Source organism: Gorilla gorilla, chromosome 1 (assembly GCF_029281585.2).
Source record: "Gorilla gorilla gorilla isolate KB3781 chromosome 1, NHGRI_mGorGor1-v2.1_pri, whole genome shotgun sequence".
Classification (NCBI taxonomy): domain Eukaryota; kingdom Metazoa; phylum Chordata; class Mammalia; order Primates; family Hominidae; genus Gorilla; species Gorilla gorilla.
In genome coordinates, this window is record NC_073224.2 from 147537587 (window position 1) to 147562456 (window position 24870).

Consider the following 24870-nt stretch of genomic DNA (forward strand, 5'->3'; position numbering starts at 1 on the left):
GGAATTACTGAGTGCATCTTTTAAGTATTTGGATACATAGTTTTTGCAAAACATAAATATTTTGAAAGAGTAGCCTACTGTCGTCACTTCAACTTTAAATCCCATTCACTAAATTCCAAGCAAACGTAACCCTTTCACTGTCACTGAAATCGTTCTGTCAGAGGTCAAGGTCAATATTAATTACTAATCACAAGTCTTCTCAGGAATTAGCCTCCCTAATCTCTTTGCAGCAACTGCCACTTCCTATCTTTCCCTTTAAATGTTTTTCCTTCTGTTTTACTTGGTCCTTCCACCTCTATGGTAACACCTTTTCAGGCTTTTTTCTGGTTCCCTGTTTTTTTGCCTGACGTTTTCCTCATGCTTTACCCTACCCAGATCTCCAACTGTCGAGTTTATGTCAATGCCACTTAAATCTTGGCATAAATGTCAGCACGGCCTGATTTTGAGGTCTGCCCACCTCTCCAGCCTCGTGTGTCACCACTCTCTCCTGACTGCTTCCTCTTCTCCTTGGCTCTTGCATGTACTTTATGGTCCAGTCATTCTCAGCTACTCCCATTTTCTTGAGATTTTTGTGCTTTTGCTGATGTGCTCTGTGCTTAGAAATCCCTTCTTCCATCTACACTTGATAAAGCTTTACTTATCCTTCAAGATTTCACTCCCTTCTCCTATGGGAGGCTGTGTGTAAAAAATAATGTTAAAAAAAGTTTAAAAGATTTACCTCTTTTGGGAAGTTCCATGACAACCCCCCACTTTCACTCTTTTATGACCCTTCACCCCATTGGAGTGGCTGAGCGGGAGGAGCTCCTGTGTGTTCTCAGGTTCATGCTTTTCTCCTTGTGCTGTATTGTAACTGTTTCCTCATCACTGTTCTCCTGTGAACTGGAAGGCAGGAATTGTGTCTTTGAACATTATGTCTCCAGAATGTAGCATGGTGCTTGGTGTCTAGTAGAGACCTGTAGTAAACATCTTCCACCCTTTGGTCAAATTATATCCTGGTCTTCCTCTGGGGACCTGTCCACTGTCTTCCGTTGAGCCATAGGTTTGGATGGGACTGACCTCATCCTACCTCCAAGAATAGGTTCCTCCAATTACAGAAGAAAACATACTAAAGCTTTTTTTTAATGAAACAAAAATACATTTCTAAACAGGTTCTTGCTGTGTTGCCCAGGCTGGAGTGCAGTGCCCATTAGTGCCCATTCATAGGTTAAATCCCACTACTGATTAGCATGGGAGTTTTGACCTGTTCCGTTTTAACCTGCTCTGTTTCTCCTTAGGCAACTGGAGAATAAACATTTTTTGGAAAGAAAAGCTTCCTTTCTGTTCTGTGGCAGCAATTAGAAGAGATGTGCTTTTGGCTGGGCACGGTGGCTCATGCCTGTAATCCCAGCACTTTGGGAGGCTTGAGGTAGGCAGATCGCCTGAGGTCAGGAGTTCGAGACCAGCCTGACCAACGTGGAGAAACCCCATCTCTACTAAAAATACAAAATTAGCCGGGTGTGGTGGCGCATGCCTGTAATCCCAGCTACTCAGGAGGCTGAGGCAGGAGAATTGCTTGAACCCGGGAGGCAGAGGTTGCAGTGAGCCAAGATTGCACCATTGCACTCCAGCCTGGGCAACAAGAGCGAAACTCCATCTCAAAAAACAAAACAAAACAAAACAAAAAAACAAAAAGGAAACCACAGCCTGTGATCTCTGAGCAAGCTTTTACATCAGAAAACCAGATTTTTAAAATTTAATTTAATTTTAATTTTTTTTTTGAGACAGCTTCTCACTGTATCACCTGGGCTTGAGTACAGTGGGGCCATCATGTCTCACTGCAGCCTCAATCTCCTGGGGTCAAGCAATTCTCCTGCCTCAGTCTCCCGAGTAGCTGGGACTACAAACATGTGCCTCCATGCACAGCTAATTTTTTAATTTTAATTTTGTGGAGACAGGGTCTCACTATGTTGTCCAGGCCGATCTTGAACTACTGGGCTCAAGCAATCCTCCTGCCTCAGCCTCCCGAAGTGTTGGGATTATAGGCGTCAGCCATGGCATCCAGCCAGGAAGCCAGATCTTTTTTTTTTGAGACAGAGTCTCACTCTGTCACCAGGCTGGAGTACAGTGGCACGATCTCGGCTCACTGCAATCTCTGCCTCCTGGGTTCAAATGATTCCCCTGCCTCAGCCTCCTGAGTAGCTGGGACTACAGGCCTGCACTACCACGCCCAGCTAACTTTTTGTATTTTAGTAGAGATGGGGTTTCATCATGTTGGCCAGGATGGTGTCCATCTGACCTCGTGATCTGCTGGCCTCAGACTCCCAAAGTGCTGGGATTACAGGAGTGAGCCACTGCACCCGGCCAAAGCCAGATCTTAAAATGCTCCCTGCTCAGAAAAAGCTAGGCTGTGTCTTCATGGGGTTTATTGGATCATGGAATATGAGGATTGGGAGGGGTCCCTTAAATATGATTCCCTCTGACCCTTTTAGTTACTAATGGGAAAACTGAGGCCAACAGAGGAACTATGGCTTACTCAGGGTCAAAAAGAAAGTTAGGGATGTGCCAGGATTGGTGCCTTTTTCAGGATGCCCAAGGGTGGTTCACAGCCCTTTCCATTTGAGACTTTCTAGAACTCAGAATGTACAAAGCCAGACTAAGTGTAGTGATAAGGTTTGGGTCCTGCAGTATTGGGATAAAAAAGGAAAAGGCAAAAGTCAGCTCACACATACAATCATTAGCAGGATGGAAGCTCCAGTATCTGCCCTTCCTACCTAGGATTATTCTGAGTGACACTCCCAGGAAACCCAGAGGTCTTGATGGACATGTCAAGGTCACTTTGAGACCTCATCTTCCTTGACTTCTTAGAAGTATTTAACACTGGTATCTATTCCCTCTTCCAAACCATTTTTCCTCCAAGGAAGCATAACCTCTTGGTTTTCTTCCTACTCCTCTGGCTGTTCTTCCTCTGTCACCATGGATTCTTCTTCCGCCTGATTTTTCTTTTCTTTTCTTTTTTTTGAGACAGAGTCTCACTCTGTCGTCCAGGCTGGAGTGCAATGGTGTGATCTCGGCTCACTGCAACCTCTGCCTCCTGGGTTCAAGCAATTCTCCTGCCTCAGCTGCCCGAGTAGCTGGGACTACAGGTGCACGCACCATGCCCAGCTAATTTTTGTATTTTTAGTAGAGACAGGTTTCACCATGTTGGTCAGGCTGGTCTAGAACTCCTGACCTAAGGTGATCCACTCGCCTCGGCCTCCGAAAGTGCTGGGATTACAGACATGAACCACTGTGCCTGGCCTCTTCTGCCTGATTTTAAAGGCTGGTATCCATCCCAGACCCTCTCTTTTTCTTCTTTGCCATATTTTTCCTGTGTGGTAACATCTATCCTCTCGGTTTTAATGATTTACATGCTGGTATGTCTCAAATTTACATTTTCTTCTTGTCTCTTTTTTTTTTTTTTTTTTTTTTGAGGCAGAGTCTGGCTCTGTTGCCCAGGCTGGAGTGCACTGGCACTGCAACCTCAGCTTCCCTGATTCAAGCGATTCTCCCGCCTCAGCCTCCTTAGTAGCTGGGACTACGAGCGTGTGTCACCACACCTAGCTATTTTTTTTTTTTTTTTTTTTTTTTTAGACGGAGTCTTGCTCTGTCACCCAGGCTGGAGTGCAATGGCATGATCTCGGCTCACCGCAATCTCCATCTCCCGGGTTCAAGTGACCTCCTGTCTCAGCCTTTCGAGTAGCTGGGATTACAGGCATGCGCCACCGTGCCCAGCTAATTTTGTATTTTTAGTAGAGATGGGGTTTCACCGTGTTAGCCAGGATGGTCTCCATCTCCTGACCGTGTGATCCGCCCACCTCGGCCTCTCAAAGTGCTGGGATTACAGGAATGAGCCACCGTGCCCAGCACTTCTTGTCTCTTTTTAAACATCAGACTCATATAGTCAAGTTACCAGCTGGGTATCCCATGAGCACCACAGCTCCTACATGGACAAAACTACTCTCATTGTCTCTACCTCTCCTCCCCTCCTAACCCAGACCTGTTTTCCCTCATGGTCTCTCTCAGTAAAGGTACCACCACCCACACAGCTGTACAGTCTTGAAGCTCTTGACTTTTCCTTCTCCCGACCCCCATAGCTACTTCTCTGGTTTAAGACTCCTTCATCAGCCGGGTGCGGTGGCTGACGCCTGTAATCCTAGCACTTTGGGAGACTGAGGAGGGTGGAACACAAGGTCAGGAGTTTGAGACTAGCCTGACCAACATGGTGAAACCCCATCTCTACTAAAAATACAACAAAAAAAAAGACTCCTTCATCATCTGCAGTAGCCTTATAACTGGGTCGCCCTGCTTCAGACTTATCCCAACTCCAACTTGTTCTACACGTTGCAGCCAAAATTAACTTTTTATTATTTTCAAAAAAGTGTTTTTTGGTTTTTTTTTTTTGAGGTGGAGTCTCACTCTGTCACCCAGGCTGGAGTGCAATCATGCAATCTCAGCTCACTGCAACCTCTGCCTCCTGGGTTCAAGCAATTCTCCTGCCTCGGCCTTCCGAGCAGCTGGGATTACAGGTGCCTGTCAATACTCCTGGCTATCTTTTGTATTTTAAGTAGAGACGGGTTTTCACCATGTTGGCCAGGCTGGTCTTGGACTCCTGACCTCAGGTGATCCACCTGCCTCCGCCTCCCAAAGTGCTGGGATTACGGGCATGAGCCACCGCACCAGGCCAAAAGTGTATTTTTAAATTATAAAATTGATACATGCTTGTAACAATTTCAAACAACATGGTAGTGTATAACGTGAAAACTGAAGGATTCCCTTGCCTCCTGTTCTCAACTTCATTGTATTGAACAGTTTGCTGTATTGTCCATCAGTCTCTTTCTATGCTTACCCAAACAAATATTAATTGGCCATCTACTGTAGGCTATGTGCCACTTTATTTTCCAGCAATGCAGAACTGCCCATGTTTCTTTGCACATGCCAGGCTCTAGGTCTCCTCCTTGATTTTGCTTATGCTTCCCTTCACCTTCCCTCCTCTAGCCAGTATCTACTCATCCTTTAAGACTCATCTTGTGTGTTGCTTCCTCCTAGAGGCTCCCACACCCAGCAGGTATGTCCTTCTTTGCCAAAGTCACTGCATTTTTACACAGCGTTATTATGAGCTCTTTTGTGCTGGTGTCTCTCACTGGGGTGGAGCTTCATGAGGAACAGACTGCCTTATTCTCCTTGGTGTTTCCTTCGCTTAGCGTAAGACCTAGCATAGAGTGCTCAATTTGCATGACTGAATGATTATGGCTCTTTTTACTGCCAAGTCTTCTGAAGTGCCAGTGCCGTGGGTTGGGAGGAAGTTAATCCAAGAGGACAGCACCATGAAGCTTCCTGACAGTCAGTACACAGCAAGAATAGGAGACAAGATGGATGGGTGCCAAAGAATAGGAGAAAGAACCCAAGAGTAAGGAAAAAAGCCTGATAGCAACAAAGGAAGGAAAGGAACTAATATTTATGAAGGATGTTCATATTTAGCACTTTGCACATATATGTATGTGTGTATACACACACACACACACACATATATTTTCTTTTTGAGATGGAATCTCGCTCTGTTGCGTGGGCTGGAGCGCAGTGGCCCGTGATCTCGGCTCACTGAAACCTCCACTTCCTGGGTTCAAGTTATTCTTCTGCCTCAGCCTCCCAAGTAATTGGGATTACAGACACATGCCACCATGCCTGGCTAATTTTTGTATTTTTAGTAGAGACGGGGTTTCACCATGTTGGCCAGGCTGGTCTTGAACTCCTGACCTCAAGTGATCCACCTGCCTCGGCCTCCCAAAGTGCTAGGATTATAGGCATGAGCCACTGCTTTTGGCTGCACTATGCATATTTTTTCTTATTTAATTCTCGGCATTGCCATCCCTTGTTTACAGATGAGAAAACTGAAGATGAGGATGTAAAGTACCTTGCCCAAAGTCAAATATGGAATAGCAGAGCTGAGGTTCAAGCCTATTTCTGTGAGAGTTCCACGTACAAGTTCTTTTTTTTTTTTTTTTTTTTTTTTTTGAGACACAGTCTCTGTTGCCCAGGCTGGAGTGGTGGCACGATCTTGGCTCACTGAAACCTCCAGCTCCCGGATTCAAGTGAATCTCCTGCCTCAGCCTCCCGAGTAGCTGAGATTACAGGTATGCGCCACCACACCCAGCTAATTTTTGCATTTTTAGTAGAGATGAGGTTTCACCATGTGGGCCAGGCTGGTCTCAAACTCCTGACCTCAAGTGATCTGCCCTGCTTGGCCTCCCAAAGTGCTGGGATTACAGGTGTGAGCCACCGCACCTGGCCTCCATGTACAAGTTTTTATGCACTGTGCACACTGATGATCAGGCAGGTATAATGTGGTCAACACCTACCAATTCTCTAGACCCTTTAGGGATGCCTGAAAAAGGTCTGTGTCCAGCAGCTTCTGAATGGACACCTAAAGGCCTTCAGCCTCTGGGGAGATAGACAGTGACAGATTTGACATCCAGATCTTCAGACATGGTGATCCTTTTCACTTCCAAATGCCCTGAAAGGGGTGCTAAGATCCCGGAATATATACCACTAAGAGTTAGTCTCCTAGGTTCTGGAGGAGGCCAACAAAAACCACCTTTGGGATGTCTCACTCAGCCAAGCTTTCCCTAATCTTCAGGCAGCTGTGTCCTCCTTGGTCTCTTGGTCTCTCCCAAGCCCTGGTTGCTGTGTCTTTTCAGGACCTGCCAGCCAGAGTACACATGTGGGGCAGAGTCCGTCATCTCTGCAGGCCCAACAGCCTGGGGTCCCAGTCTTTTGATACCTGTGCTTTGGGTATTTCTTGGCAGTTGTGAGCACCGTGAAATTGAGGAGGACACTGCAGAACTGGGGTCAGGGGCTAAGGAGTTGCTGGAGTATGGAGCTATGTACAGGGGCAAGGCTGATTCACAGGGGATGCCAGCCCTTCAGTCCACAGATGTTTACTGATACTACTTAGGTATTGTTTGGTTTTTGAGGGCAGGGATGCCAGGCCTGAGAGAAGCACTGATAGTAATAATAACAGTTACTTTTTATCCAGACTATCTATATGTCAGAAACCATACATATACCCTGTTGTATAACCCTTCAACAACTCTGAAAAAGAGCTATTAATAGCTGTATTTTATAGATTATAAAATTAGACATTAAAAAAACTGAAGCTCAGAGAGGTTGTCCAAAATCATTGAGGGACAGTGTTGGGATTTGAACTCAATCCCAGGTCTGTTTATCTGAAGCTTGTGCTAAACTGCCTAGGAGATATAAATTCCATCCCATCACCAAAGAGCTCACAATCCTTGTCTGCTCTCTGCTCACCCATTCAGCATGTTCTCTTGTCATCTCTTATCACTCTGTGCACTAGGCATACTGAAATCCTAGCAGTTCTTGCATGCATTATATTATCTCTTACCTCCAAGCTTTGTACCTTTGTTCCCTCTGCCCAGAATGTCTTCTATCCCTCTTTTCCTGTTAACTCCTTTCTCACTTTCAGGTCTCAGCTTAACTGTGACCTGGCTCTCCAGTTCTGGGTACTTCACACCCATGTGTAGGGGGCATTTGCTAGTTAGCTCCCTACTTCTATTTCCCTTCTTCCATCTCTCTCTCTCTTTTTTTTTTTTTTTGAGATGGAGTTTCGCTCTTGTCACCCAGGCTGGAGTGCAATGGCGTGATCTTGGCTCACCGCAACCTCCACCTCCCGGGTTCAAGCGATTCTCCTGCCTCAGCGTCCCGAGTAGCTGAGATTACAGGCGACTGCCACTGTGCCCAGCTAATTTTTGTATTTTTAGTAGAGACAGGGTTTCACCATGTTGGCCAGGCTGGTCTCGAACTCCTGACCTCAGGCGATCTGCCTGCCTCGGCCTCCCAAAGTGCTGGGATTACAGGCATGAACCACCTCGCCCAGACTTATTTTCCTTCTTCTCTTGCAGGCAGTTCTTGGATTCCCATTTGGGAAATTCACTCTACCCCCTCATTGGTACGACTGACTCTTCTCCCCAAGCTCCAGGCAGGGGTCTGATTGTTTAAGCCAATCAACATATCCCATTCTGCCTGTCACTGTGATCAGTTCAGGGACAGAGGTATACTCACAACTACTGAAATGAGGAAAAACTACAGATTTTGAGAGTTAGTTACCCAAAGAGTCATCTTCTTTTCTATGAGACTGACTGAGATAGGATGTAGATATTTGGACTGGTTATGGGCAATCCAGAATTTAACAGAGGAGGGGCTTAAGGAGTGACAGTCTGATGGTACGGGAATCAGCCGCATCATTAAAAATAGGATATTTTGGGCCAGGTGCAATGGCTTACACCTGTAATCCCAGCACTTTAGGAGGCCAAGATGGGAGGATCACTGAGCCCATGAGTTTGAGAACATCCTGGGCAACAGAGTGAGACACCCATCTCTACAAAAAAAAAAAAATTTTTTTTAATTAGCCAGGCATGGTGGCATGTACCCATAGTCCCAGCTACTTGGTAGGCTGAGGCTGAGGATCACTTGAGCCTTTGGGGGTTGAGGATGCTGTGAGCCGTGATCACAACACTGCAGCCTGGGTGGCAAAGCAAAAATCTGTCTCAAAAAAAAAAAAAAAAATGGCCGGGCATGGTGGCTCACACCTATAATTCTAGCACTTTGGGGGGCCAAGCTGGAAGGGTCACTTGAGCTCAGAAGTTTGAGACCAGCCTGGGCAACATAGTGAGACCCTGTCTCAAAAAAAAAAAAAAGAAAAGAAAAGAATAGAAAAAGAAAAAAAGGATATTTTGGCCCTGTATTTATTCATTGTTTACTCTCAACTTTTTCAGACCCTTGGGCAAGGAAGAAGGGTGCTACTTATTCATGGAAGACTTCTTCAAGCCCTAACACACACACACACACACACACACACACACACACACACACACACGGTTTTGGGGTCATGCTAATATACTCGTTGGATCACACTTATGTTTTTTTTTTTTTTTTGAAATGGGGTCTTGCTTAGTTGCTTGGGCTAGAGTGCAGTGGCATGATATGATTGCTCACTGCAGTCTTAAAACTTATGGGTTCAAGTGATCCCCCTGACTCTGCTTTCCAAGAATGTATTGTATTCTTTTAGTATTTTTTTTGAAGACAGGGTCTCTCTGTGGCACCCAGGCTGGAGTGCAGTGACATGAACACAGCTCACTGCAGCCTTGACCTCTTGGGCTCAAATGATCTTCCCACCTCAGCCTCCCGAGTAGCTAGGACCACAGGTATGTGCCACCACGCCTGGCTATTTCTTTTCATTTTTAGTAGAGACAAAGTCTCACTATATTGCCTAGGCTGGTCTCAAACTCTTGGGCTCAAGTGACCCTCTCACCTCAGCTTCTCAAAGTGTTGGGATTACAGGCATGAGCCACTAAGCTTCACCTGTATTCTTTTTTTTCCTTATTTTCTGAATGATAAGTGTCTTTTTTATTTATTTATTTATTTTTTTGAAACGGAGTCTCGCTTTGTCACCCAGGCTGGAGTGCAATGGTACAATCTCAGCTCACTGCAACCTCTGCCTCCCGGGTTCAAGCAATTTTCCTGTCTCAGCCTCCGGAGTAGCTGGGACTACAGGTGCCTGCCACCACGCCCAGCTAATTTTTGTATTTTTAGTAGAGACAGGGTTTCACCATATTGGTCAGGCTGGTCTTGAACTTCTGACCTCAGGTGATCCACCTGCCTCAGCCTCCCAAAGTGCTGGGATTACAGGCGTGAGCCACCACACCCGGCCATAGAGTCTTTTTTAAATTTAAATTTTATTTTAACTAGAGACAGGGTCTTGCTGAGTTGCCCAGGCTGGTCTCTAACTCCTTGACTCAAGCAATCCTCCTGACTTGGCCTCCCAAAGTGCTGGGATTACAAGTGTGAGCCACTGCACCCAGCGATGGCCTGTATTCTTGAAAATTACTAAGAGTGTATATTTTAATATTCTTATTACAAAAACAAATGATAAGTATGTGAAGTAATGGGTATGTTAATTAGCTTGATTTTGCCATCTCACAATGTATACAGATATCAAAAGTTCACATTATACACTATAAAAAAAGTAAACTTTCTTTCCTACCAAATTAGACTTTCACATGCATCGTGGTAACTTTTCATAAATACTTCTATTGATTGTGGATTTTCTATTTTATTTTACTGATCTATTTCTCTATTTCCGTTTGACCTTATAATATGTTCTGGTAAGGCAAGTCCCTTTTACTGTTCTTTTTTTATAATTTTCTTAGTATTTTCAGTCATTTATTCTTTTCAGGGATCTTCATAAAATTCTATTAAAAACATTGTTGGGATTCTAATTGGAACTAATCATACACACACACACACACGCACATTTTGAGGAAACTGACTTTTTTTTTTTTGAGACAAGGTCTCACTCTGGTGCCCAGATTAGAGTGCAGTGGCATGATCACAGCTCAACCTCCCAGGCTCAAGGGATCCTCTCACCTCAGCCTCCTGAGTTGCTGGGACTACAGGTGCATGCCACCGCACACTCAGCTAATTTTTGTACTTTTCGTAGAGATGAGGTTTCACCATGTTGCCCAGGCTAGTCTTGAACTCCTGGACTCGACCAATCTGCCTGCCTCAGCCTTCCAAGGTGCTGGGATTACAGGCATGAGGCACCATGCCTGGCCCAAACTGACATTTTTTAAGCCAGTAGGTCTTCTCCAAGAAAATGCCATAGCTTTCTATTACCCAGATATTGTTTTATATCTTCTAATACATGTTCTTCATTTAGGTTTCAGTGTCTTTGTATTAAATAGATCTCTAAATATGTTATAATTTTGGCTGCCTAAGTGCAGTACTTTCCCCGTTTCCTTTGCTAGTGCTTGCTGCTGGAATAGAGAAAGGTTATGAATTTTAAAATGTTTATCTTGTATCTAGCCACCTAACTAAAGACTGGAAGGTCACTTGGTGAGATTAGGGAAGGGGTGGCAGTTGAGTGTGTTGAAAACTGTGAGACACTGTCTTGCCCTAGAGCCTGAGTGGGTCAGGAAAGTAAGCAGACCAAGGAAAAGCAGAAGAATTGACTGTGTGTGTAGGGCATTGTGTTAGTAGAAGTCAGTTCTATTGTGAGGAGCTGTGAGTAACAGTGACCTAAAAACAGTGGATTAAACAGAATGACATTTCTTTCTCATATAAAAGAAAGCCTATTGTAGGCAATCCAGGTTCTACAGTTCTGCGGGACCCAGATTGCTTCTAGCTTTCCATTCTGCCATCTGTCAGGTGTGACCCTCATCCTTATGGTCCAGGATGAAGTCCAGCCATCATATCCATGTTCCAAGAAGGATGGAGGAGAAGAAGATGAGATGAAGGGTACATTCCGGGTGTATTTTAAAGAAATTTCCTAGAAGCTGCCACATAATAATTTTACTCACATCTTACTGACCAGAGCTGAGTGATGTGGCCGTGTTTTGGTCTAAGGGATGCTGGGAAATATTTTTATTCCAAATCAAGATCCTAAGGTGGTGGTAATAGACATATTAGGGTTGGTAGTCAGCAGCCTCTGTGCAGGCACATTTGTGGGGTGGTAGAGGCATGTGATTTTCTTCTGTAGCTCTTCTTAGCTACCAGTACAGAAAGGAGAAGGCAAACGGGACATGGTGCAGGGGGTTGGGGGGCAGCAGAATATCAGTACCAGGCATGGAGGGTGTGGATGAGAGAATAGTTTAAGCTGTGTTGGAAAGGAGAGAATGCTGTTTGGGGGATGATAAGCTGGGAGAAGGAGGAGGGATCAAGGGACTAGTGATCTCAGAGGGATTAAAAACCAGATAGTGTGGCTGTGGCAGTGGGTGATGGATATGGAAGGGAGATGAGGGTCACTCAATATAAGGAGGGTAAGGCATGGCCTGGGAGGGTCCTCCCACTGCACACTGGACTGCAGGAATATGGCAGGAGACACAAAATACAGGGAAGCTGGTGTAGCCAGATGGTGTGATCCCCAAGGCAGTTCCCTGGGGGAGGAGAGTAATGGTCTAGAGGAGCACAGGAGTGTGAGAACACTGACCTTACCTGCAGGCCTAATCCGCTGACCCAGGTAGATGCACAGGTGTAGCAGAATAAAAAGCCATCACTGAAGATAGCTGATAGTCACACCTGTGACTGGGGGATGACCAGGCCTTAGGGAGGCCAAGATGAGGAGAGAGCATTCTGTGAGAAGATGAAGGACGAAGAGGATTGATTTGCCATGGAATGAGGATCCAGTGTGCATAGAGGAAAGCCTTGCAGAGAAAGGGAAAGGGAGCAGCTGGTGTTTGGGAGAGGACACAGAGCAGTGTGGTGATGAGAATGTGAGAAAGAACAAATGAGAAGGCTTATATTTTGGACACTGACTGAAGACTACAAAATGTAATGTCTGGGCTGGGCACAGTGGCTCATGCCTGTACTCTCAGAACTTTGGGAGGCCGAGGCATCAGGATCTCTTGAGATGAGGAGTTCGAGACCAGCCTGGACAACATGGTGAAACCCTGTCTACAGAAAATTTAAAAATCAGCTGGGCATTGTGGTGCATGCCTGTAGTTTCAACTACTTGGGAGGCTGAGGCAGGAGGATTGCTTGAGCCCAGAAGTTCAAGGTTGCAGTGAGCTATGATTGTGCTACTGGACCCCAGCCTGGGTGACAAAGAAAGACCCTGTCTCAAAAAAAAAAAAAAAAAAAAAAAGAAAAAGAAAAAGAAAAAAAAAGAAAGTAACAAGTAACATCTGGATGTAAGGGGTCCATACAGATCTCTAGGTTCAAGTTGTCTTAGAGAAGACCCAAGCCGTGGCCCCAGAGCAACAGACAGGTTGAGGCAGGGCTGCTGCCTTGTGGGCAAACTCAGGGATGGGCTCTCGGTGGTCAGCAGCCATACCAGGGATTTCCAAAGGTCTGAATGTATAGCAGTTGCAGGCCATGAAGAGATGCTTTCCTTCCTTGGAAGCCTTCATTGCCTTGCTCCTAAGGTATCCAGGATGAAGTCAGCCTCAAAACAACTACTACTCACACTGTCAGCTGCTGGAGACAACTCCAGCTGCTCAGCAATGCCAAGAATCATGCTCTTCTAATATCCATTTTGATTTGAAATCTTTTATGTTTGAGATGTACTTTTCTCTGTTGACAATGGGCTGGGTTTGGCCTACTCATTAGGTGTGGAACTCCCGGCTTGTGGTAAAACTTGATTGGAAAACAATTTAAACACATTTCCTGGTAAATGTATAAATATATATAGATGTTGGTTGTTCCCCTCCCCACCACCAGCACACACTGAAGAAGAAGCAATTTGAAGCAATTCAGACATGCTCAGCATCTGGCCCTCATAAAAGGCCTGGGGTGAGTCATGACTGTGCACCAATAGAGAGGGCTTGTCTTCCTTGTGGAGAGGACTGTATTTACCTCCCATTCTGCCCATGGCCCTTTCTATTGCTTTATGATGATAAGTCTGATTTGTGAGCAAAGAGACTGGTAAAATAAGAATATGGGGAAAGGGAGCAAGGAGAAAAGGAAGAGGACCCAGACTGCTACCTATTCAAGGCAAAATCAGCAGTTTTGGGGAGAACAAACTGTTTTTGCTTTTGAGGAGCCAGATAAAAGGCAGCAGAAAGAGCCTTGGCTTGTGAGTTAGGGGATGGCACCCTTCTTCTAGCTATAGGCCACTCAACCTGTTGGCACCTGTTTGCGTATCTGACAAGTGGGACCAATAATTGTTGCCCTATCCAGTTGAGAGGAAAGGAAAACTCTTGTTTAAAAGCACTGTTAGGTGCCAGTTGTGGAGTGAGCTCCTTAAACATGTCATCTCATTTAATACTGAAGATAACTCCCATGATGTCATGAAACCATTCTTTGGCTGAAGAAACTGAGAATTGAGAGGCTATGCTGCTTGTCCAAGGGCACAAAGCCTGTCAGGACTCAAACCTCAAACCCATGTCTGTCTGTCTCCAAATTCTGTGTAGTTCCTATTACTTCATACTGACATTGATGTCAAAGGATATATTAGGATCTCCTGCTGGGAAGGGCAAAAGCACAAGGTAGCACCCCAGTTCCAAGGCCTGGGGTATCCCTGTGTCCTTGGCCCCCACAGAAGGCTGAGCCCAGCCCAATTCTGTTTCCTTAGAGCACTGGTCGCTGCTGTGGGAGCAGGCAGGTTGTTAATCTGATAAACCGCTTCCTGCCAAGGTGGGAGGGGGAGCTAAAGCGTTGCTGTATTGCCATCCCAGTGGCAGGTGGAAGACTCCAGTGACTTTGCTCACAGAAGCACTCTAGGCTTACAATCTGAAAGGATGAGAGCTTTGGGGTCAGTCAGACTTTGGTGGGAGTCCTGGCTCTGCTTCTTGCTAGCAGTGTGACCTTAACTCGTCTTACCTTCAGTTTCTTCATCAGTAAAATGCAGATAAGCCTGCTCCCCATAAAAGGTGGATGTTGTGAATATTAAATGAACTGCTGTGGGAAATGTGCCTACCACCGTAATGCACAACTGAGTAAAAGGCAGCTGTTATTCCATGGAGGTGGTGAGCAGACCTCCAGAGGAGCTGCATAGGCATTGAGCAGTTTTTGTGTCCCATCCCTAAGTCCACATCATGGTCAATCATTTGTTTAGCGAATGCATTCTAAACACTCACTGTGTCGGCTGCTGGGGACAAGCAGGTATGAGATAGCATCATCCTTGCCTTTGTAGAGCTCACAGTTGAGCTGGAACCACATGGCAGGGAAGTATCTGTTATAGTCACAGAGGTGACAGGGCCTGGAAATGTAAGCTTGACCACCTCAGTGGGGTCTCTTAGAGAGTCTGGCATTTTAAAATCCAAGCCTCCTCTCCAGGTGTAACGGGCCCTTTCGTGGAGTTGTGGGACACACACCTTTCTTGGTAGAGACAGGAAAGCCTGGGCTGCCAGCCTGCTGGGCGAGGGGTGGGGTGGGGGGAAGGAAGAGGAGGAGGAGGAGGAGGAGCTGCTGCTGCTGCTTTGGGGGTGGGTGGTTGAACAGGCAGCCCTGGAGGTGCTTCCCATCTAATGCTGGAAAAAACTCACCACCTTTGGCAGAGACAGATTGATGCCTCCATAGCTCAGAGTTTATGGTATACTTTACTTATTATCCGAGGCATTTATAGACTGTTAGGTGTTGCCGTATCTGCCAGGGATGGTAAATGTGACAAGGACCTGTTCCAGTTCCAAGCCCACTGACTCACCAGTCACCTTGACATTGAGCAGGTCAGTGATCACACTGAACCTCTCCTGAGGCAATAAAGTGAATGTCTGGGTCAAGGAATAAAACTTGGAGAAAGGGCTCAATGCCAGTCAGCTTGTTAGCAAGCCTATGGTACACCTCTCTGGGGATTAAGTAGAGGGTAGATACGAGGTTCACTCATCTGGGCTTTCCAGATCTACTACATCCAGGCTCTTCCCATCTCACCCTATCCTATCATCCTGCTTGTTCCTCAACAACCAATATCCACACCAAGCTAGCAGGCAGGTTCCTCAAGATCCCCCAAACACATGGAAGCTCATTCCCACCTCATTGATTTTGTTTAAGATCAGATCCCTACTGTTTCACTTTTCTTCAGCTGTAATTAGCTCATCTCTCAAGCCCAGCTCTCATTCTGCCTCCCCCAGAAAGCATTCCTTAACTTCCACAGCACACACTGACCTTTCTCCTCTGGATCACCCCATTTTAGTAATGATTCATTAATGGACTCCTTGATTAATTCAGTCAATGCATGGCAAGCCTTACCTGTTCTGTATGAAAAAATACTTCCAAAATCTATCCACTTCTCTCCATCTTCACTGCTTCCACCCTAGACACCTCTTGCTTGGATTATTAAAAACCCTTGTAGCTGGTCTCTCTACCCTCACTTTGCCTGTCTCCAACCCCTGCATACTCCATGCACTATCCAGTGGTCTTTTATGAAGGTAAATTAGCTCCGGTCACTCCCCTGCTTACAGTCTTCTAGTAGCTTCCCAAAGTCCTCACCACAGCCCACAAGTCTCTGCTAATCTAGCACTTGGCTGTGTTCCCAGCCTCTTCTCATTCCATCATTCCTTTTGCTCATTCTGCTTCAGGTACCTCAGCCTTCTTTCAGTTCTTCCAAAAGGCCAAACCATTACTATTGCCTTAGGGCTTTTGCATGTACTGACCTTCTACCTAAAATGGTCTCAGCTCCTCTGTGTTTGCCTACTCCTCATCACTTTGCTCTCTGCTCTCAAATGTCACCTCATCAGAAGGTTTTCCTTGAGCACCCATCTGAAATAGCTCTTGCCCTCTTGAAGTCACATCTTATATCATTATACTATTTCCTTTTATGTCTTAGTCTGTTTTGTGTTGCTATAACAGAATACCGCAGACTATGATTTATAAAAAAAGAAATTTATTTCTCACCATTCTGGAGGCTGGGAAATCCAGTATCAAGGTGCTGGCATCTGATGAGGGCCTTCGTGCTATATTATTCCATGGTGGAAGGTGGAAGGGCAAACCAGTGTTTGAGACAGAGAGAAAAAGGGGGCCAAGCTCCCATGATAACTTCTTCTGTGATAATGGCATTAATCCATTCATGAGGGCAGAGCCCTCATAATGTCATCATTTCTTAAAGGTCTCACCTCTTAATACTGTCATAAGTTTCAACATGAGTTTTGGTTTTGCTTGTTTTTGTTTTTGTTTTGTGTGTGTGTGTGTGTGTGTGTGTGTTTTGACACAGTCTTGCTCTGTCACTCAGACGGGAGTGCAGTGGCTCAATCTTGGCTCACTACAACCTCCACCTCCTAGGTTCAAGTGATTCTCCTGCCTCAGCCTCCTGAGTAGCTGGGACTACAGGCGTGTGCCATCATGCCCAGCTAATTTTGTATTTTTAGTAGAGATGGGGTTTTCACCATGGTGGCCAGGCTGGTCTCGAATGCCTGAGCTCAAGTGATCCACCCACCTTGGCCTCTCAGAGTGCTGGGATTACAGGTGTAAGCCACTGCACTGGGCCTCAACATGAGTTTTCGAGGGGACATTCAACTGTAGAACTTTATATCACTAATATTTTTTAACTTGTATTTCCTTGTATTGTGTGCTTTTCACCACTAGAGAGGAAGCACCTCCAGACAGAAACAATGTCTTTTCACTGCTATATCCTCAGAGTTTAGAATAGTGCTTATGAACAAAACCAATAAATATTGACTAATCGTTTATTAAATGGTTATTAAATGCCTTCAATGTGTGGAGCCCTGAAAATCAGTAATTACTACGACTGATTAGAGATACGAATGCCTATCCTGGAATACGGTTTCTCAAAGGTTGTCCACAAAACTCTGGTGGTCTGTCAAGGAGTTTGCAACTGGTTTGATAGTTTCAGAGTAAAGAGCGATGAAACAGTTTTGTTCATATACACTTAACTGTTTAAAATATAAGATTAAGGGCTGGGTGTGGTGGCTCATGCCTGTAATCCCAGCACTTTGGGAGGCTGAGGCAGGTGGATCACCTGAGGTCAGAAGTTTGAGACCAGCCTGGCCAACATGGTGAAACCCCATCTCTACTAAAAATACAAAAATTAGCCGGATGTGTTGGCACGCACCTGTAATCCCAGCTACTCGGGAGGCTGAGGCAGGAGAATTGCTGGAACCCAGGAGGCAGAGGTTGCAGTGAGCTGAGATCATGCCACTGCACTCCAGCCTGGGCGACAGAGCAAGAGTCTGTCTCAAAAATAAATAAATAAATAAATAAATAAATAAATAAATAATAAGATAAAGATTTTCTGGCTGAGCGCGGTGGCTCACGCCTGTAATCCCAGCACTCTGGGAGGCCGAGGCGTGTAGATCACTTGAGATCAGGAGTACGAGACCAGCCTGGACAACATGGTGAAAGCTTGTCTCTACTAAAATAGAAAAATTAACCAGGGATGGTGGCACATGCCTGTAGTCCCAAGTACTCGGGAGGCTGAGGCAGGAGAATTGCTTGAACCCAGGAGGCGGAGGTTACAGTGAGCCGAGATTATGCCACTGTACTCCAGCCTGGGCAACACAGCAAGACTCTGTCTCATTAAAAAAAGCTAAAAAGAAAAAGATTACAACTATCATAGAAATTTTATTATTTTATTAATAATTGTTTCATGATGTTTACTGCAAGGACTATATTGGCTAGTTCATCATAGCCAATTTCAGTTATCAGTTATAGTTTATTTTGAATATGTTTCACATTATGAGTGTTAAAATCTTAGTCATAAAAATCTATTTTTTTTGAGACAGGGTCTCTATCTGTGACCCAGGTGAGTGTGCATTGATATGAACATGGCTCACTGCAGCCTCAACCTCCCAGGCTCAAGTCATCCTCTCACCTCAGTGTCCTGAATAGCTGGGACCACAGGCACAAGCCACCATGCCTAGCTAATTTTTTTTTTTTTTTTGAGACAGAGTCTTGCTCTTGTGGCCCAGGCTGGAGTGCAATGGCGCGATCTCAGCTCACTGCAACCTCCACCTCCTGGGTTCAAGCAATTCTCCTGCCCCAGCCTCCCGAGTAACTGGGATTACAGGCGCCTACCACCATGCCCAGCTAATTTTTTGTATTTTTAGTAGAGACGGGGTTTCACCATGTTGGTCAGGCTGGTCTCAAACTCCTGACCTCAGGTGATCCACCTGCCTCGGCCTCCCAAAGTGCTGGGATTACAGGCGTGAGCTACTGCACCCAGCTGGCTGGCTAATTAAAAATAATTTTTTTTTTTTTTGTGGAGATGGGCTCTTGCTGTGTTGCCTAGGCTGGTCTCAAACTCCTGGACTCAAGCAATCCTCCTGCCTCAGCCTCCCAAAGTGCTGGGATTACATGTGTTAGCTACTGCACCCAGACAAAATCTACATTTTTGTTGTTACTATTGTGTTGCATTATTTCTCATGATTCAAAAGTAGTTCATCAAAGAGTAAAATTAATGATGAAGAATAATATTGTCAATAGTGCAATAGAGAATAATGTTGTAAGTGTAAATACTTAATAGGGTTACACTATGAATACACACCATGAATCTTTATGAGCTAGGAGAATATAATCAGCAGGAGTGCTGATTTGGCACAGTAGCTGAAAAAGAGGAGTTCAAATAGGAAATACAGTGCTGAATATCTGAAAATTGGACTTTACTGGGTTGTGAATGGTCCCTAAGGATATTGTTTCTTGTGATGCTTTGTCCGATAGTGGCAAAGGCCATCAAAGTTAAAAAAAAATATGGTTACTTCTCTGGTAAATCAGTGGACATTTTCCAGAGTATGTGTAGGATATGGATTAATTTTGTTAATAAAGGTAGAGCAGAGACCAAAATTACAGAGGTATTACTTAAAGTTGTACTTAGAGCAAAAACATATACAAGTCATACTACTGTAAGGATGCTTGACTAGTCAGCTTAAGTTAAACTAATGACAAGCATAAGGCTTGGAGAGAAGGCAGAACAAACCTGGCATAGTTCTTTTATCAAAATATCCTGTTGAAAGTAAGTAAAGAAAACAACTGGATGCGGAACTGACTTATGGCTCAAGCCAATCCTTATCAAAATGACCACAGACACCTTGGCAAAAAGTTGAGAACAATTTTTTTTTTTTTTTTTTTTTTTATGAGACGGAGTTTCAGTCTTGTTGCCCAGGCTGGAGTACAATGGTGCAATCTCGGCTCACTGCAACCTCTGCCTCCCAGGTACAAGCAATTCTTCTGTCTCAGCCTCCCAAGTAGCTCGGATTACAGGCATGCGCCATGATGCCCAGCTAATTTTTGGTATTTGGTAGAGATGGAGTTTCACCATGTAAGTCAGGCTGGTTGTGAACTCCTGACCTCAGGTGATCCACCTGCCTTGGCCTCCCAAAGTGCTGGGATTACAGGTGTGCGCCACCATCCCTGGTGAAAATAATCTTATTCCTCTGTTTTGGAATAATTACTAATTTGAAAACTATTATGTCTTATGTTTGTAATTTAAAAAATTGAAGTAGGCTGGGTGCAGTGGCTCATGTCTGTAATCTCAGCACTTTGGGAGGCTGAGGTGGGGGGATCACTTCAGCCCAGGAGTTCAAGACCAGCCTGGGCAACAAAGTGAGACCCTATCTCTACAAGAAATACAAAAAATTAGCCAGGCCTGGTGGTGCACACCTGTAGTTCCAGCTACTCAGTAGGCTGAGCTGGGAGGATGGCTTGAGCCCTGGGAAGTTGAGGCTGCAGTGAGCTGTGATTGCATCACTGCATTCCAATTTGGTGACAGAGTAAGAACCTGTCTCAAAAAAAAAAAAAAATTGAAGTAGATTTCCATTTAAATGTGGTAGACTGAACACATATGTTTTCTCCATACTACCTCCCAAAATTTATTGGTAATTTTTTTTTTTTTTTTGAGATGGAATCTCGTTCTGTCACCCAGGCTGGAGTGCAGTGGGGTGATTTCGGCTCGTTGTAACCTCTGCCTCCTGGGTTCAAGCAATTCTTGTGCCTCAGCCTCCTAAATAGCTGGGACCAAAGGCACATGCCACCATGCCCAGCTAATTTTTGTATTTTTAGTAGAGTTAAGGTTTTGCCATGTTGGCCAGGCTGGTCTTGAACGCCTGACCTCAAGTGATCCACCCACCTCAGCCTCCCAAAGTAAATACTTTTTAGAAAAGCATAAATGACCTTTGGCTTTAATCTATGATGAAGTATTAGGGACAATATTTATCCTGTCAATGTAAACAGGAAGAAACTGGACAAGATGTATGAAACAGCTGTTTTCTGATATTGAATTAGAGGTAGCACAGGATTGTGATTCTTGAGAAAGGAGAAACAAATGAAGTGAGCTTTATTATCACCTAGGTTTCTATTTGGAGGCACATTCTAGACCATGGAGCAAGTAGAGAGATCCTAAGCAGAGCACAATCCTCTCACTGAGTTGAAGAGAGAGAGAGAGGCAGAGAGAGAGACAGAGATATTGGAGTAGTTCAGGGAGGCTGAGGCAGCTGAAAGTTGGGAAAAAATTCAGATAAGGGGGTGTTATGCAGAAGTGCTCCAGAAATCTGCACTGGGGTCTCATTAAGTTTTTTTTTTTTTTTTGAGATGGAGTCTCCCTCTGTCACCTAGGCTGGAGGGCGGTGGTGTGATCTCGGGTCACTGCAACCTCTGCCTCCCAGGTTCAAGCAATTATCCTGCCTCAGCCTCCCAAGTAGCTGGGATTACAGGTGCCCACCACCATGCCTAGCTAACTTTTGTATTTTTAGCAGAGATGGCATTTCACTGTGCTGGCCAGGCTGGTCTAGAACTCTTGACCTCGTGATCTGTCCACCTCGGCCCTGCAAAGTGGTAGGATTACAGTTGTGAGCCACCGTGCCTGGCCTCATTTTCTGAATGCTAAGAAATAATACTGGCTGGGCACGGTGGCTCATGCCTGTAATCCCAGCACTTTGGGAGGCTGAGGTAGGTAACTCACTGGAGCCAAGGAGTTCAAGACCAGCCTGGGCAACATAGCAAGACCCCACCTCTCCAAAAACTACAAAAAATTACTCAGGCATGGTGGCACGCACCTGTATTTCCAGCTACTTGGGAGGCTGAAGTGGGAGGATCACCTGAACCCAGGAGGCAGATGTTGCAGTAAGCCAAGATCATGCCACTGCACTCTAGCCTGGGCAACAGAATGAAACCCTGTCTCAAAAAAAGAAAAAGAAAAGAAATAATACTAAGATGTGATGCTGAAAAATTTTCTACATTTGATGAGAATGCTAATGCAAAAATTCAAGAAACTCAATGAACCCCATGCAGGATAAACCTACACACATACAAACTCACACCAAAGCATATAATCAATTTGCTGAAAAACAACTGATAAAGAGAAAATTTTTAAAAGCAGCCAGAGGAAAAAAAGATACAATATATACAGAGAAACCAAGATAAGAATTACTGCATACTTATTGTCTAAAGCTATGCAAGCCAGAAGACAATGGAGTGGTATCTTTGAAGTGCCAAAAGGAAAAAAAAAAAGGACAATTTGAAAACAAGTGAAAATATCCTTCAAAAATGAAGGCAAAATAATGTCTTTTTTTTTTTTTGAGACAGACTCTGTTGCCCAGGCTGGAGTGCAGTGGCATGATCTTGGCTCACTGCAATCTCTGCCTCCCAGGTTCAAGCAATTATCCTGCCTTAGCCTCCCAAGTAGCTGGGATCACAGGCACCTGCCACCATGCCCGGCTAATTTTTGTATTTTTAGTAGGGATGGGGTTTCACCATGTTGGCCAGGCTGGTCTTGGACTCCTGACCTCAAGTGATCCACCTGTCTCGGCCTCCCAAAGTGCTGGGATTACAGGTGTGAGCCACCACACCCAGCTGTTTTCTTTTGAGACTGATCAAGAGAAAAGAAGACTCAAATTACCGGTATCTAGGAAAAGAGAGAACACTGCCAGATGCGGTGGTGCACGCCTATAGTCCCAGCTATTCAGGAGGCTGAGGTGGGAGCACTGCTTAGACCAGGAGTTCTTGGCTGTAATATGCATGCCAGTCAGGTGTCTGCACTATGTTTGGCATCAGTATGGTGACCTCCTGGGAGCATGGGAACACCAGGTTGCCTAAGGAGGGGTGAACTGTCCCAGGCTGGAAATGAAGCAGGTAAAAACTGCTGTGCTGATCAGCAGTGGGATTGTGCCTGTGAATAGTCACCTCACTCCAGCCTGGGCAACACAGTGAGACCCTGTCTCTTAAAAAAAAAAGAGAGAAAACACTACTAAGATTCTACATTAATTAAGGGGATAGTAAGAGGATATTATGAATGACTATGCAAATACATTTGAAAACAGATGAAATGGAAGAATTCATTGGAAGAAACATGTTTCCAACAATGACACAAGAAAAAACATTCCTAGATATACATATTTTAATGAAAGTATTTAAAGTCATAATTACAAATTGTCTCATAAGGGAAATTCACAGGCTGAGATGATGTCACTGGTGAATTGTATCAAACATCTAAGGAAGGAATAATAGAATCCTTCATCCATGCAGAAGTTTCAGAAAATAGAATTGGGCAGTACACATTCCAACTCATTTTATTAGGCCAGTATTACTTTGATTTCAAAACCAGACAAAGACGTTACAAGAAAAATTACAAACCAATATCCTTCAAACATAGGCAAAATCCTGAAGAAACTAAAAATAAAATGAATACAGCAATTTACAAAGAGGAAAATGCATCATGATCAGTGGGTCTTATCCCAGGAACGCAAGGTTAATTTAACATTTAAAATACCAATGAGCATAATTACACAACCTTAGCAGAAATAAGGAGGAAAAAAACTTGGATCATCTCCATAGATGCATTAAAAGCCTTTGACAAAATTCAACACCCATTTATGATTTAAAATGACAAAAACCTTTTAGCAAACTATGAATACCAGGGAACATCTTCAAGCTGAGAAAGGGTCTCTAGGAAAACTTACAGCTGACATTGTACTTAATGGCGAAAGACTGAGTACTTTCCCTCTAAAATTAGGAACAAGGGGAGGATATGTGCTTTCACCACTTATATCCAGTATTGTTCTGAAGGTCCTAACCAGGGCAGTAAGGCAAGACATATGGGTTGGCAAAGAACAAGTACAATAATCTTTATTTGCTGATGACATGATTGTGTATGTAGAAAGTCCTCAGAATTCTACAAAAAAGGGACTAGAACTAAGTAGTAGGGAAAGTATTGTCCTAAAAATGGTCCTTATTCCATAGATACTTTTACCTTTATTGCCAACATGAGTAGCTGGCTTTCTTGGGGTGTTACTTTCCACAAAAAAGTCAAGGCATTAATCACAAGGAAAGCAAAGTATGTGTGTTTGCTGGTTTTATTGAATTGATCTTTACAGAAGTGAGTTAGAAAGGTCTTCAGTAATAGCTTTCTCTCTGATATGGTCCGGCTCTGTGTCCTCACCCAAATCTCATCTTGAATTGTAATCCGAATTGTGATCCCCACGTGTTGGGGGAGGGACCTCGTGGGAGGTGATTGGATCATGGGGGTGGTTCTCCGCTGCTGTTCTCGTGATAGTGAGTTCTCATGAGATCTGATGGCTTTATAGGGGCTTTGCCCCACTTTGCTCTGCACTTCTCCTTCCTGCCGCCCTGTGAAGAAGGTGCCTTTCTTCCCCTTTGCCTTCTGCTATGATTTTAAGTTTCCTGAGGCTTTCCAAGCCATGTGGAACTGTGAGTCAATTAAAACTCTTTCCTTTATAAATTACCCAGTCTGGGGTATTTCCTTATAGCAATGTAAGAATAGACTAATACACTCTCCCATTTGGTAAATTTTCCTTCTCTGCCCTAGAGGATTTCCGAGAGAAATTCCTAAAGCCACAGAGTTCTTCTTCCAAACTCTTTTTCCAGCCTCTAAAGGGCTGCTTGGTGGGTTCACGGTCTCCCGACCTAAAACTAAGTGTGAAGGCTCCAAACAGAAAAATTCTGGACCTTAAAACCAACGCGTGGCTGGCCACAGTGGTTGACACCTGTAAGCTCAGCACTTTGGGAGGCCAAGGTGAGAGGATTGCTTGAGGCAAGGAGTAACATAGTGATTGAGACCTGGGTAACATAGTGACACCCTGTCTCTACAAAATATAAAATTAAAAAAAATATATTAGCTGGGTATGGTGGTACGTGCCTATAGTCCCTGATACTCTGGAGGTTGAGGTGGGAGGATCGCTTGAGGCCAGGAGTCTGAGGCTATAGTGAGCTATGACTGCCACTGTGCTCCAGTCTGGGTGACAGCGAGACCCTGTCTCAAAAAACCCCACAAAACCAAACCAAGGTATACTCTGACTCCAACCAGGATCCCCTCCGTAAACTCAGCTTTCCCTCTGGCGGTGACCCTTGTTCTGCAAAGGAAGCCAGGGTGAAGGGGAGGGAATCTCAGTTTAACTCACTCACAGAGGGTGGCTTCCCTAATCCCAAGTGGGTTTTGAT

The 24870-nt window shown here is 44.7% G+C and overlaps 1 long non-coding RNA gene across 2 annotated transcripts in view; it reads left to right on the forward strand.

Moving 5' to 3' along the window:
• LOC109027411 (uncharacterized) overlaps positions 1-24870 on the forward strand; it is a 76926-nt gene that overhangs the window by 13684 nt on the left and 38372 nt on the right. The gene's annotated exons all lie outside the window — the stretch shown is intronic.